We start from the raw sequence: 9,458 nt of genomic DNA, 5'->3' as shown, positions 1-9,458 counted from the left end.
AAGATACTGATGACGATTATGACTTGGATAGCTGGATTTTCCCAACAATTGGTGACGGACTCGACAATTGGAAGGCTGAAGACACTATCCCGATTTCCTTTAGTCGAGAGTAATTGTTATTGCTATTTTAGTATTTCAAAAGCATTATGTCTATACCCGGGGCATAATAGCTAATTTTAAGGGTTTGTCATTTTCATAAGCATATTCATATTCAATAAATCAATGGACTTTTTGCATTCAAATATTGCGCTCTTTATCTTTCCTGTCATTTTTCAAACAAGCTATGTTTTCTTGCACACACTCACGTAACAATTTGCCGATCCATATCCACTCTGGATCCTGTTGGTAATGACTCTGCTACTGTTCATTATGACTTTGAAAATCCGATCTACCAAGCCGAGGATGGAAGTGAGGAAGATTGTGAAGTCCCTAGAGAACTTGCCAGACTGGTACTACAAAAGACTATACAGCCGCATGAGGAATCAATTGAAATTGTAAATCTGGGTACTGAAATAAACAAGAGAGAAGTCAGAAGTTTCTTGGGGCACTCGAATTACATTGCCCGATTCATTCCACACTTGACTGCTACCTGCAAACCCATCTTCAAATTACTAAAAAAGAAAAATCAAGAGATGGTATGGAATGATGAATGACAAAATCAAGAAGTATCCCCAAGAACCTCCAGTTCCGATGCCACCAGTTGAAGGAAGACCTTTAATCACGTATTTGACCGTGTTAGAAAATTCAATAGGGTGTGCTGGGGCAACATGACGAGTCTGGTCGAAAAGAGCATGTCATACACTGCCTTAGCAAAAGGTACCGACTGTGAAACAAGATACTCACAGCTCGAGAAAGCTTGCTGCGCTTTGGCTTGGGCTGCTCGCCGACTAAGACAGTATATGTTGAATCATACCACTTTATTGATTTCTAAGATGGATCTTATCAAATATACAGTCGAGAAACCTGCTGTCTCTTAAAAGAGTTATCACTGATAATGGTACTAAATTGAACTCGACATGCAGTTCAAAATAAAACACCATAACTCTTCTCCGTACCGGCCAAAGACGAACGGCACCGTGGAGGCTGCTAACAATATCAAGAATATAACAGTAACATACAAAGACTGGCATGAGATGTTACCTTTTGCTCTTCATGGTTACCGCACTTCGACAGGGGCAACTCCGTTCTCCTTAGTCTATGGAAGGGAAGCCATCTTACCAGTGGAAGTTCAGATTCCCTCTCTAAGAATCATGAAAGGGGCGGGCTTAGATGAAGAGGAACGGATTCAGACTCGACTCGATCAGATAAATTTGATTGATGAAGAGAGACTTGCGGCTGTTTGTCATAGGCAGATATGTCAGAAGCGCATGACCCAAGCATTTAACAAAAAGGTCAAGAGACAGGTGTATCAAATTGGCGACTTGGTAATAAAGCGTATCATTCTACCACAAGGTGATCCCAGAGGCAAATGGACTCCCACACACGAAGGGCCATTTGTAGTTAAGAAGGTATTCTCTGGTGGAGCCATGATGCTTGCTACAATGGATGGCGAAGAGTTCCCGCATCCTGTGAACGCTGACATAGTTAAAAAATACTACGCATAAAAGAGACCCGCTAGGTCGACGTACCTAGGCAAAAGTAAGGGCATCCCGGCGAACCAAAAGGGTTCGGGCAAAAAATTAGGGATAAACATATAAAGACATACACCCGGCAAGTCGAAAACCTGAAAAGGCGGCTTGAGCAAAAAAAGGGTATCCCGGTGGACTGAAAACCTGAAAAGGCGGTCCAGGCAAAAATTAGGGATTAAAGCGTATGACTATGCCCCGTTCTCTGTCTGCTTCAACCAAGTTCAAGGGACTGAATAAGCCAATCACTTTCATCCGACAGCAGGAGATGAGAGGCTTGAAGACATAATGACAGTAGTGGAATTAAAATCAACAGGACTTTTTCTGCATAGCTTTGTCTTCGTTTCTTGACGATTTCCTCTTACTAGGATTTCTGTCTCCTTGTACACAAATTGCCTGTTTATAGGCCCTCTTTCTAAATCAATACAATTCTGTTTCAAAAAAAAATGCTTTTGTTTTACTTTCTCTATTTTGTTTGCATAAACGTCCATTGATTTAACTTGAATTGATATATGCATTTGAATATGATCAATGTTTATCAAAATACATGCATAAAATAACAATGACAATTACTAAAGGACTTCAGGATCGAGGAGAAGGTCTAACCAGGCTTTCCAATGAATCTGTTGCCAATTCTATTCCCCGGCTAAGCCAGTTATGCCCCAGAAGAACTTGGCATCACTAGACTGGTCATCTCTTCTACCCCAGCCAGGCTCTGTTGAATATCTCTGCCATCAGATAAAGGTCAAATACCTCTAGCTAAGGAAGGGTCATCAACACAAATATCTCCGACCCGAAGACTGAGATTTGTTTCCCCAGTAGAGTCCCCTGGAAGAACGTTTCAGACACATAGTGCATTCATTACATCATTTCACATCACATACCTACATACAATTTTCGTTCCGCATCATATACATTATATCATTTCATAACATATACATGTATACAATGCTCTCATTCATTCCAGACGCATAATTCACTCATTACATTATTTCACAGCATACGCATGCATACAACATTTGCATCTCATGCATCATGACATGGCATGAAGCTAACTTTATTTTTCAGGTCAATTATCCTCCTGACATAGTCAAAACAAAGGTCCATTCAGACGGACATCCTTATCAATTACATTCAGGATTCAACTACATCTTTCAGATACACTCCATGACAACATTCATTCTGACATCCTCCTAACGATGGCATCTATAAGCCCATCCCAGACATTTATTGCAAATACAGCATATACAAATACTATCAGATATAGCCTAGCGTACGGTTCATCCTGATTCATCTCAACATATGACTCCTTCAACTCAGATACGATCTAGCGTACGATCCATTCTGACCTTCAACAACTCAGATACGATCTAGCGTACGATCCATTCTGACCTTCAACAACTCAGATACGATCTAGCGTACGATCCATTCTGACCTTCAACAACTCAGATACGATCTAGCGTACGATCCATTCTGACCTTCAACCACTCAAAGACAGTCTAATGTACGACCAAGTTAGACCTTCAAGTCAGATTCTGCAAATACAGTCTAATGTACGACCAAGTTAGACCTTCAAGTCAGATTCTGCAAATACAGTCTAATGTACGACCAAGTTAGACCTTCAAGTCAGATTCTGCAAATACAGTCTAATGTACGACCAAGTTAGACCTTCAAGTCAGATTCTGCAAATACAGTCTAATGTACGACCAAGTTAGACCTTCAAGTCAGATTCTGCAAATACAGTCTAATGTACGACCAAGTTAGACCTTCAAGTCAGATTCTGCAAATACAGTCTAATGTACGACCAAGTTAGACCTTCAAGTCAGATTCTGCAAATACAGTCTAATGTACGACCAAGTTAGACCTTCAAGTCAGATTCTGCAAATACAGTCTAATGTACGACCAAGTTAGACCTTCCAGTCATCAAATACAGTCTAATGTACGACCAAGTTAGACCTTCCAGTCATCAAATACAGTCTAATGTACGACCAAGTTAGACCTTCAAGTCAGATTCTGCAAATACAGTCTAATGTACGACCAAGTTAGACCTTCAAGTCAGATTCTGCAAATACAGTCTAATGTACGACCAAGTTAGACCTTCAAGTCAGATTCTGCAAATACAGTCTAATGTACGACCAAGTTAGACCTTCAAGTCAGATTCTGCAAATACAGTCTAATGTACGACCAAGTTAGACCTTCCAGTCATCAAATACAGTCTAATGTACGACCAAGTTAGACCTTCCAGTCATCAAATACAGTCTAATGTACGACCAAGTTAGACCAGATTCTGCTCAGTGACAGTCTAATGTACGACCAAGTTAGACCGTCAAGTCCTCGGATTCTGCCCAGATACGGTCTAATGTACGACCCAATTAGACCTTCGTCTCCTCAGTTGCTACCTAGTGTACGGTACATTTCTGAAGTGTAGTCTAGTGTACGACTACCCCCTTTTATCATCAGATTCAGCCTAATGGACGGCTCATTCTGCTCAGATACGGTCTAATGTACGACCCAATTAGACCTTCGTCTCCTCAGATGCTACCTAGTGTACGGTACATTTCTGAAGTGTAGTCTAGTGTACGACTACCCCCTTTTATCATCAGATTCAGCCTAATGGACGACTCATTCTGCTCAGACACGGTCTAATGTACGACCCAATTAGACCTTCGTCTCCTCAGATGCTACCTAGTGTACGGTACATTTCTGAAGTGTAGTCTAGTGTACGACTACCCCCTTTTTTATCATCAGATTCAGCCTAATAAACGGCTCATTCTGCTCAGATACGGTCTAATGTACGACCCAATTTGACCTTCGATGCTACCTAGTGTACGGTACATTTCTGAAGTGTAGTCTAGTGTACGACTACCCCCTTTTTTATCATCAGATTCAGCCTAATGGACGGCTCAGTCTGCTCAGATACGGTCTAATGTACGACCCAATTAGACCTTCGTCTCCTCAGATGCTACCTAGTGTACGGTACATTTCTGAAGTGTAGTCTAGTGTACGACTACCCCTTTTTATCATCAGATTCAGCCTAATGGACGGCTCATTCTGCTCAGATACGGTCTAATGTACGACCCAATTAGACCTTCGTCTCCTCAGATGCTACCTAGTGTACGGTACATTTCTGAAGTGTAGTCTAGTGTACGACTACCCCCTTTTATCATCAGATTCAGCCTAATGGACGGCTCATTCTGCTCAGATACGGTCTAATGTACGACCCAATTAGACCTTCGTCTCCTCAGATGCTACCTAGTGTAAGGTACATTTCTGAAGTGTAGTCTAGTGTACGACTACCCCCTTTCATCATCAGACACAGCCTAACCTACGGCCCTCTCTTCAACTCAGATACGATATAGCGCATGATCCATTCTGATCCTTTATCCCCAGCAGCATATGACACACTCCGACTCCCCAGCGAAGTCAACAGCCTAATGGATGACTCATTATTCGGTCTAACGTACGACCCAGGGTGGCGCCCATGTCTTCAAATTAGCCTAATGTACGACGCAATCTGAAGCTTTCATCATCAAATTTCCTGGATGGCATCTTTAAGCCCATCTCCGTCAAGACTAATTGACAAGTGCAAATTGTTGGGGCATTCTAGTGTTCAATAATCTTTCACCTCCAGACCACGAACGACACATACCATTCTGACTCTCTCGGTTCAAGAATATTGAACAGGGGCAGCTGTCATACCCCAAAATTTGCCCATCAATAGTTCAAGACATTTTTCAGGGGCATTCCGACTCATTTTATGGCACTGATCTTAAAGGGACAAAGGCCCAGCTCACGAATGGCCCAATCCAGAAAATGGCCCAAACTGGCCTGTTCGCTACACGCTCGCCTAGCGAACGTTACGTTCGCTACACGCTCGCCTAGCGAACGTTCGCTACACGCTCGCCTAGCGAAGCACACGTTCGCTACCAGCTCGTGTAACACCCCAATAAAATAAAATAATTATTTAAATTTAAGTTAATAGTATATTATTAATTTAATTTAATAATTGGATTATTTTATTATTGGAATAAAATAAATTGGAAAATATATAAGTTGGAATTAAGGAAAAAGTCCCATTTTGGAGTAAAAAGGTTTCTACGTGAAAAACAGAGAAAATCGTGAAAAGGGAAAGGGCAGAGAAGAGGAGAAAGGAGCTGAAGAGCAAAGGTTGAAGAACGGAAAGGCTTGAAGCTCAAAGATTCGCCGGATTGTTAAGGTAAGGGGGGTTTATCGTCGATTAATGGGTATTATGGGATAATATGTAATGGGTAGTGAGAAACCGTTGAATCGACCCTAATTGGGATTTGGAATGCTGAAAATTTGTGATGAATAGGTTGAGTGAAAACCGTAATCAAATTGATAATTGTGTGTGTAATCAAACCGATAAATTGGTGATGAATGGCGACGGGTAAGTTTGAGTGGGAAGGGTCTGGAATGGGCACATGAGATCCCTGCCCAAAGAGAACGCGTCTGGTGAACTGTCATGTTCGCCTAGCGAACATAACCTTCGCCTAGCGAAGGAACGCGCCTCAACCTCGCCCCAGCGAGATTGAGAGGTTTTGCTACTGTAATGTTCGCTGTGGACTCGCTGGAGCTTCGCCTAGCGAGTAAGTGCTAGCTGTGTTTTTCACCAAAACAAAATGAGTTCGCTATTACCTTCGCCTTGAGCTCGCCTAGCGAATTAATTTACCAATTTCCTGGAGCTGTTCGCCTTGAGCTCGCCTAGCGAACCAGAGCTCGCCACTGCCTCGCCTAGCGAGCAAGGCAGAAGAAGTGTTTATACATGTGTTGCTGAGGTGTTTCATACATGTGTTGAGGAAGTGTTTTATACATGTGTTGATGATGTGTTGATACATGTATTGATGATGTATGATGATATGCAAAATGTTGTGAATGTATATATTATGCATGTATTTGTGAATGGGCTGTTGTATGGCTTAGAGTGTGAGCATATGTCCATTGTGAGTTGTTGTTGATGCTGCATTGCTAGATGATTAGTGTGCATGGCATAGCCTGTGGGGCTGTAGCTAATTCCCATTGTGAGGAATTGGTGAGTGAATCGTTGTGAATTGTTGTTGATGTTTGCATGCTAGATGATTAGCTTGCATAGTCTAGCCTTTGGGGCTGTAGCTAATTCCCATGGTGAGGAATTAGTGAGTGAGTCATTAGGTCTCAATGAGTGGGACTAGTGAGCTTAGTAGCCGTATCCGGAGGGATCGGTGAGCTTGAACTATATGTTCAAGGATAGTCGGTACCGCATGTGTAGAGTCTCATTGCATAAAAATATGTATGGCGTATAATATGAATGGATGTGTTCCAATATTATACGTGTGTTGTGTTGTTGTTAAGTATGATTTGAGATTATACTGGTATTGTATATTGATGTTGAGAATGATGTTTAAGCCAATGAGCTATTACTGAATGTGTATTGCAATTAGGGTGATTGATGTGTTAATTACTTGGCATTACATGTTGTTTTATAATGCTTATTATATTGATTGAGGAACTCACCCTTACAACTATTTTTCAGGTAACGAGAAATGAGTTGAGTAGAAGCGAATGCTTGGAGTCTAGTGTAGTCTCCTTAGTGGGTCATGCTCTGATAGATGTAACATCGGGAGGGAACCTTTTTAATTATGTTGTTAAAGATTGTTGAACCAGTTTACATGTAGTATGTTACATGTTTTGATTAATTTGATTTATATCCGCTGCGATTTATGCAAATGTTTAATTGATTAAATAAAGAGCATGACAGTTATTTTGGAACATGTTGTGAATGATTGTGTGACACCCTTAACTGCATAATTACTCTGATATATGTTTATTATTTTAATTAAATAATTGGGGTATTTTAGAAGGGTGTTACATTAGTGGTATCAGAGCATAGTCGGTCGTGTCGAGTCGTAATTATTCTGTTTTCCCTGTACGGGATAGGAGTTGTGTAACCCTATCAGTACTTATTGTTTTAGCTTGTTGGGTTTTCAGAATAGAGATGGCTGGAAGAGGTAGAGATGATGCTGCGATTGCTGAGGCTCTGGGTATGCTAGCTGGAGTACTTGGAGGGAATCTGAATGTTGTGGGGATGGGAGCTGCTCGTCAACTGAGTGAGTTCCAGAAGAACAATCCTCCAATGTTCAAGGGAGCATACGATCCAGATGGCGCTCAGAAGTGGTTGAAGGAGATCGAGAGGATCTTCAGGGTAACTGAGTGTGCTGATAACCAGAAGGTCAGGTTCGGTACACATATGCTGTCAGAGGAAGCGGATGATTGGTGGGTTGCTACCCGCACTGAGTTGGAATCTGCTGGGAATACTGAGATCACTTGGGCTGTGTTCAGGGAAAGGTTCCTGAGAAAGTATTTTCCAGAAGATGTCAGAGGAAAGAAAGAGATAGAGTTTTTGGAATTGAAGCAGGGTAACAGGTCGGTTACTGAGTATGCTGCGAAGTTCACCGAGCTGTCAAAGTACTATACTCCCTATAATGAGGCTGCTGGAGAATTTTCGAAATGTGTGAAGTTTGAGAACGGGTTGCGTCCTGAGATCAAACAAGCTATTGGATATCAGAGGATCAGGGTGTTTTCTGACTTGGTTGACTGTTGCAGAATTTTTGAACAGGATTCCAAGGCTAGAGCAGAGAGCTATCAGCAGAGGGTTGATAGGAAGGGTAAGAATCAGATGGATCGTGGAAAACCGTATGCAGCTGGCAAAGGTTTTCAGAAGCAGAGTGGCATGAAGAGGCCTAGTGGGGGAGACTCTAGTGCTCCTGCTAAGTGTTATAGATGTGGTCGGGCTGGACATCGTGTTCATGAGTGTACCAGTGCTGAGATGAAGTGTTTCAAGTGTGGGAAAGGTGGTCACTTGGCTGCAGAGTGCCGATTGAAGACTGTAACTTGTTTCAACTGTGGAGAGTTGGGTCATATCAGTCCCCAGTGTCCTAAGCCGAAGAAGGAGAATCAGTCAGGAGGCAAGGTTTTTGCTCTATCAGGTTCTGAGACTTCTGCAGATGATCGTTTGATCAGAGGTACGTGTTATATTAATGGCTTTCCTCTTATAGCTATTATTGACACAGGTGCTACTCATTCTTTTATATCTGTGGATTGTGCTGTGAAGCTTAAATTAGAGATATCTGAGATGCGTGGAAGTATGGTGATTGATACTCCTGCAAAGGGTTCAGTGACTACTACTTCGGTTTGTTTGAGTTGTCCTTTGAATATTTTTGGTAGAGATTTTGGGATAGACCTTGTGTGTCTTCCATTAGTGCAGATTGACGTTATCTTGGGTATGAACTGGTTGGTGTTTAACCGAGTTTATATCAACTGTTTTGATAAGACGGTGATATTTCCTGAGACTGAGGAAGGGCAGAGTCTGTTTCTATCAGCCAGGCAGGTGAATGAGGAAGTGGCAGATGGGGCAGAGTTGTTTATGCTGTTGGCAACTTTAGAGGCTAAAGATAAACTAGTGATTCGTGATCTAGCAGTGGTGTGTGATTTTCCTGATGTGTTTCCGGAAGAAGTGAATGAGTTACCGCCAGAGCGTGAAGTTGAGTTCTCGATTGAATTGGTACCTGGTACTAGACCGATATCGATGGCTCCGTACCGTATGTCTGCTGTTGAGTTAGCTGAATTGAAAAGTCAGTTGGAAGAATTGTTGGATAAGAAGTTTATTCGTCCAAGTGTGTCACCGTGGGGTGCACCAGTGTTGTTGGTTAAGAAGAAGGAAGGTACTATGAGGTTGTGTGTGGACTACAGGCAACTGAATAAAGTGACGATCAAGAATCGGTATCCTTTGCCGATGATTGATGATTTGATGGATCAGTTGGTTGGTGCGAGTGTGTT

The sequence above is a fragment of the Lathyrus oleraceus genome, chromosome 5 (assembly GCF_024323335.1).
Source record: "Lathyrus oleraceus cultivar Zhongwan6 chromosome 5, CAAS_Psat_ZW6_1.0, whole genome shotgun sequence".
NCBI lineage: Eukaryota > Viridiplantae > Streptophyta > Magnoliopsida > Fabales > Fabaceae > Lathyrus > Lathyrus oleraceus.
This window is presented reverse-complemented; position numbering follows the sequence as displayed.